The following is a 6,677-nucleotide window of genomic DNA, read 5'->3' as shown; positions in this document are numbered from 1 at the left end:
CAATGAAGTCCTTTAGGAAGTGTTTTGGCAGTTAAATGAGTCAAAAACAAGGCCTGTTTCTTGTGGACTCGAAGCTGATCTTCAGTTGAATGGAGCATTGCACGAAGCTTCTTTGCCACAGCAACACAATCATCTTGTATTTGTTTGCCTTTTGACAAAGTAAGCTCCATTGCCTTCAACTTCTCATAGGCGCTACAATTAGATGGCAATTCATATTAATGGACAATAAAAGAAAAACATGAAAAGTTAACAAAAATAGACAGATAACACATAGTTGAACCAAGGAAAACACCTATTTGACAGTTCCATCAGCTTTTTGAATCCTTATAAACAATTAAAAAGTTGTAATATTCAACAAAAAACTTACTTTCTTGGTAACTCAGAATCCTTGGTGGCAGTCCCAAGCGCTCGTTGAACTTCCTTCATACGCAATCGGAGCTCCCTAATAAAACGGGCATTGTTTCGAGTTGCTGATAGGGATAGATAAACCTTTCCTCTAATGAGCTGATCTTTAAGAAGACGGACATGTGCATCTGGCAAAATTGATTGTTCATTCTGTTTCTCAGCTGTAGTCTTTGCCTGCTCCAACGCACTGTCTTTCCCAGAGATTTTGGAATGGTGTCGCACATGTTTTGCTGCCTAAGGAAGCCCAGAGAGAGAAAATTGGAAATTTAGACACTAGGTAAAGCCCAATGCACACCCCAATACAAAGAAAAAAATGGTGAGGGAACTACGAAAGCGAACCTATAGGCCCCGAGGCTATAATCCATACATCTAAAATACATTCTAGAATTGCATCAATATCAGAACTAAATTTCCATTCCAACCAGTGTTCCAACAGTCACGTGCATCATCAAATGCAAAAGCCCTATCTGAAGAATATGTTTACATTAAGGTAAATCTAAGAACCCCATTTTAAACAAATTTAGTCCTGACAGTTCTTAATAATAGACTAGAGGTCATAACAACATAATTTAATCATGAATTTGACAGAACCCCAATCCCCTTCTTCCTCCCCTCCTCTCTTCATACAGAACATAAAGATAGAAAATCTATTTTTACACCCTAAAAGGTTTTGAAGCTTGACAATCCAATTACGTCAGATCACTGTGCATCATCCAGAACAGAAAGAAGGAAGTAAAACTGCACATCTCAAACCTAAAGATGAAGATTTAAGAAAGTGATTTACGCAGGAACTGTGAGGTACATGAACACAATGAATTAACCTTGTCTGAGGAAACATTCCCCATCCTGCGCTCAGAATCCTGTGACTTCTTTTCTTTCTTTGCTTCAGTTTGTGCTTCCCAACTTCCATTTTGACCAATTGATTTGGTCTTCTGTGAACTTTTTTCATCTGTCTGAGTTTCATGGACCTTATCAGTCACCTGTCTTATGGGATTCTCATCACCCACAGACTGATTGTCTCTGATATTGATATTTGAGGTTGATAATGTGGTTTGGCCTTCCATAGATTCTGTTTACGCATAAACATAATTAAACATTTCAAAAAGTAGACAGAACCACAACCCAAAATTCAATCTAATTCAAGTTATAGGAAAATGTAGGTAATAAAAAAAATGAAGATTGTGGATAAGTACCTTCACTAAGCTGTCTGGTGACATGGGCATTCTCCCCATCAGAACCATCAGAATAATTTGAAAGGGATTGGGCGGTCGAATTCTCCAAATAAACAATGCCCAAGGGTTCTTCCAGTATTGCAGATGACTCCTGTCAAAGAAACCAGAAAAGTAAAGATCCGAGATTCCAAAAATCGTTAAGAAATCTAAAAGGAAAATCAAAATATTCTTAATATATACCTGAGGTAGTACATTTAAAGGTCGAATGTCGCCACCAAATGTCTGCAAATAGAAAATACAAGAATTGGAGAGTTATCATTACCCATTATAACAAGGCATAAATCTATAGTTATAGGGTCACAAACAGTGACTTACAAAGGGTGAAACATCTTCAATAAATTCAGTTTTAGCTGTAAAAGCAGAAAGAGAAACACAAATCAAACAAACATTAGAATACTTTTGCAAACTACAGGGAAAAAAAGAAGAGGAAATGAAGTCGAAAAAGAACAGGGAAAATAGAGCATTACAAGAAGAGGAAGTAAAATAGGTTGCAAGAGTGTCGGTGTAGATAACAATAGGAGCAAGAACAGTCACCATAAGCAAAAAAATCACTGATTTCCTCAGCTTCATCTTCATCTCCCTGTCCTTTCACCCTCACACTAACAAGCTTCAAGGTCTCAAGACCAAATCTTTACGCCCTAAAATCGTTAATACAAACATCCCAGCAAAGGGAAAGTGAAGAATTTCTTGAAACACCAAGCCTTTCTCCTGAATTTTGACAGAATTTGCAGATTAAAGAAAGCCTGAAGAAAAGGAATGTGGATTCGAGGACTTTAACTGGAGTATATCTGTAGGAAGAATCTTTCTTACATTAGTAGCAAAACAGGCAAGAAATGCCGGGTGGTCAAAACCCACAGCAACTGAAACAACCAACGAAATTAAAAAACTAAGAATCTTTATATAACTAGACTCTGAGACAATCCGGGGAAAACTAGGGAGAGCAAGAGTAAGATGAATATGTTCTAGGAAGAGGAAAGAAGATAACTGAACAGGGTTTTTCTGATGTGGATGTGTGAATTCACCGAATTGGGACTTGGGCGGTGTGTGTTTTGCTCTTCCTTTTTAATTATTATTTCTCTTTTCTTTTCTTTCCGTTGTGATAGACGTTAAGAAAATTTAAATAATCTTAAACCCAAAACAAAATTATTAGTTCTACAATCATCACTGCCGGTCATGTGATTTGGGAGATGAGACGAACTTAAAAAATTAGGCCCGTCACCCTACCAAAAGAAGAAAAAAAAATTATGCATGCAAAATATATGCGTACTATGGTGCCAGCTATTAACTTAATACTCAACTGTAAAACACAAACAAATAAAATTGTCTATTACTCTGAAATACATTCTATATCAAAAATGGGGCTTAAACAATTGATCCTATGATTAAATCTAACAAAAGTCAATATAATTCGACAAGAGTGCAATACTACAATGCAATATATAAGCGGACAAGGCTTCGAAAATTTTCTATATGTTTAATAGTTTATAAATAAGTAAGGGCAAGCCATTGCTTACCTGAAAAATATGAATTGAGTAAAAATTATGAAATGACACAATGCGGCACTTTGAGAATTTCACCGTCACAACTCACAATCCTGAAATCAAAATTTAACAGCAACCATGACAACCAATTAATTGTTGAAGATAAATTTAATAGCAACCATTAAGTAAATCCCTAAAATATCTCTGCATTTCTCTCCCACTCCATTCTTCTCTAGATTTGCATGAAGTAGAATATAATTTTCGACTACAAGAAGGATCTTGGCTAAATCCATTCCTGAAGTGGACAGACATGAATACATGGGAGCTCAAAATCTTTCAATCTCAATACATCATTCTAGAAAGACTCACACAGCTAAGGTTCTACATTTCTAGTACCAATCCATGCACTAATATCTCATTAAGAGACATCAAAATCAGTTCTATTAACAACATAACAAAGGCTAAATCATATTGCAAAAACATTGGAGAAGGACAGTAGGACACTTTCCAGATGATTGCTTAAAATTAATCTTTTTCTGTTCTGTGTATACTTTAATTTGTGCCTTAGTTTCAATTTGGCACATGTAAAATATGTCTAACATCTTCAAATTGCACACTACAATATGTAAAAATCCTAAAATTCTTGCAGTTGACATGTGCATTAGTAAACCCCAAAGTAATCATATCTCAAATGAGTTGGGTTTGTCTCAAATTAATCTTACAATTGAGGAGTCAGCATTTTTTTTATTGGTCTTCTACTAATTTTAATCTCAAAGTAAATAATTGTTATTAATATATAATAGATCAATGTTCAAGTTTTATCTTGATTCTCCAACAACAAATTATCAAAACCCTCTCTTTGCTTTGATTTGACAAACAAAAGTTTAAAACTTAACTAGCTTTTTTGATACAAAATTCTAAGAACTTGATAAAAGTTAAAAGTCAATTTTTAAAAGAAAAGAATTTCTTCTGCAATTTCGGTGTTTTGGGAATCTTGGGTTTGAATTGAATATGAAATTAGATGTACAGAGCTTACATGTATCTGCGCGACAACCCCGTCCTCTGCCATTTTTGAATTTTTTTGATGTTGCTGAGAATTGAAATTCAGATATGCAGAGCTTATATCTATTTGTATAAGTAATCTGGCTGGTGGCTGGCCGGAGGTGCTACTGGCAGGTGAAGGAGTAGTCACGTAGATGGCGGTGACGCAGCAGCGCAGTTAGGGTTGAAAAAGGGTACACATTTTGATTTGTGAAAAAGCAAAGAGTGAAGAGTGAAAGAAGGGAAGAAGAAGAAAAGAAGCAGGCTAAGGGAGTGTCGCAGTGTTGCGGTCGTCGATCCGATGGAGCAGAGAGGTGAGAGGAGGTGAAATGAGGCCCCCTAGGGTTTCTACCTTTAATTGAAAAAAAATAATATAAATAAAATATTGGGCCATATAAATGAGGCCCACTTCGGCTTTGGGCCCTGAGGCGCAGGCCTCAACCGCCTCGCCTCAGGACCGACCCTAACAATCATCCTTGCTAAACTAGAGCCATGTTTGGATAGAATTAATGGATTTTCTTGCCTTATAAGTAGCAGGATAAGCCACACACAGTGTGGGTCCTTTACTTTGTGGACTTTTAAGAAAGTTTCATTGACTCCATCCATTTTTATGCGAGATTGTTTATAAGTTACTTATAGAGCACATTTGAGTTTCATTTTTAGTAAAAAAATGTATTTTGAAATTGTAGATTCATGAAAAATATGTTGTTAAAAAATTTAAAAAAAAGTTCTGAATTTGCACGTAATATTATTTTATTGAAAAAAAAGTAAAAAATGAATTTTGAAAATAATAAGGATCAAACATGTTCTTAAATTGAAAATTAGTAAGGATAAATTTGGTAATTATAATTTCACTTTATTTTATTCAGATAATTGTATTTTAATTTATTTAATCAAATAACTACATTTTTTTAAATATAATTTCAATTGAGTAATCACACTTTAATTTGACTTCAATTGAGTAATTACATACTAATTTGATCTTAAACAAACTTTGTGAAATTGCAATAATGATAATTGATGATGTGGTGATCAATAAATGACGTGAAATAAATACAATTTCATTAAAATAAATGGCAGAAATCATTTATTTATCATCACATCATCAATTTTAGTCCGTCCAAGTAAAGAAATTAGATAGAATTATCTTAATGAAATCAAGTTAATGTGTAGTTACTTAATTAAATAAAATTGAGGTACTGTTGCCTCGTTGAAATATATTTAAATTATAGTTACTGCGAATGAATATTTATTGAATCAACTAGAAAATGAAAAATGTGTATCCTTTCAATGGAGAATCAAATGCTACAAAATTGAAGGTGAAGAAACAAAGATCAGTAACCCAAACGCTACAGTATCCTACTTGTAGGTTAGGGCCTCATGCTGCAAAGATTTCAATGGATTTGTTTGATATGGATTTTATAAGAATAGATTTGGTGAAAAATAAGTGTTTTTTGGAAAATATCTGATTAAAAAGTGGAAAACAAATTATGAGTTCATGTGCAAAATTATTTTATTGAGAGAATACGAGATTTAAAATGAATTTGGAGAAAAATAAATTTTAAATAATCTCTACAAAATAGGCACATAGTTTTTTCTTTTTTCCTTGTGCCTTTTTGCTTAAAGTTCCCATATAGATGCTCCTATACGCTACCATATATGAAATTGGTTGTGCTTTGTGTATATAATTTGAATACATAGAGGGTGTTCACACCCCTCACATAGAGTGATATTTGTGCTCCAACTCACAACCCCTTACACGGGGTGATTCTCTAGCGAGGTGGGCCCCCACCCCATGTGAGGGTGTGGCATCGTAATGTACATATTTTTATGTATATCAAGACTTATCCATATGAAATATGTATAAAATCTTTGTATAAAGCATTAGGGAATCTCGATGGGACCCAAAAAAAAAAAAAAAAAAAAAAAAAAGATGGGAAATTTTAAAAAAAAAGTTTAAAAAAAAAAAAAAAAAATCAAAAGCTGGGTAATTTTATACAAATAGTTTCTACAGTTTGTTGAAGCCAACATCGAGAGGCTGATCAATCACCGAGCTCCAAATGCAATCCACTGGTTCTTGAAATGTACACAAATAATTCTCATCAATCTTGTAATCATCACCAAAATTCTGATCAAGGGATGAACAAACACACGAATTTTCTACACATAATTGATCAAGATTTTCTGTAAAAATGCTGGGAATTTCATATAAACACGTACCAAATGTGTCTTGGAGTTCCAAATATTCATCACTTTTAAAGATCACACCCTCTTTTAGCCAAGGAAAATCGAAAACTCCACCCTCTTTGCAGCACTCAGATTCTGGCTTCTTTTCTTTACTGGTTTCTTGTTTTTCTTCTTCTTCTTCTTCTCTTGTTCTCTTTCTGTTCTCTCTCTCCATCGATTCTGTATCTTGAAAACACAAAAATCGGAACAACAACGTTAGATGATTGCTACACAAATAAATGTTTTGCTGTGATCATCATGCTATGGGATTTGGAGCTAAATGAAACCCTTT

This window comes from Olea europaea, unplaced genomic scaffold, assembly GCF_002742605.1.
Source record: "Olea europaea var. sylvestris unplaced genomic scaffold, O_europaea_v1 scaffold4274, whole genome shotgun sequence".
Lineage (NCBI taxonomy): Eukaryota > Viridiplantae > Streptophyta > Magnoliopsida > Lamiales > Oleaceae > Olea > Olea europaea.
Note: the sequence above shows the minus strand (reverse complement) of the source record.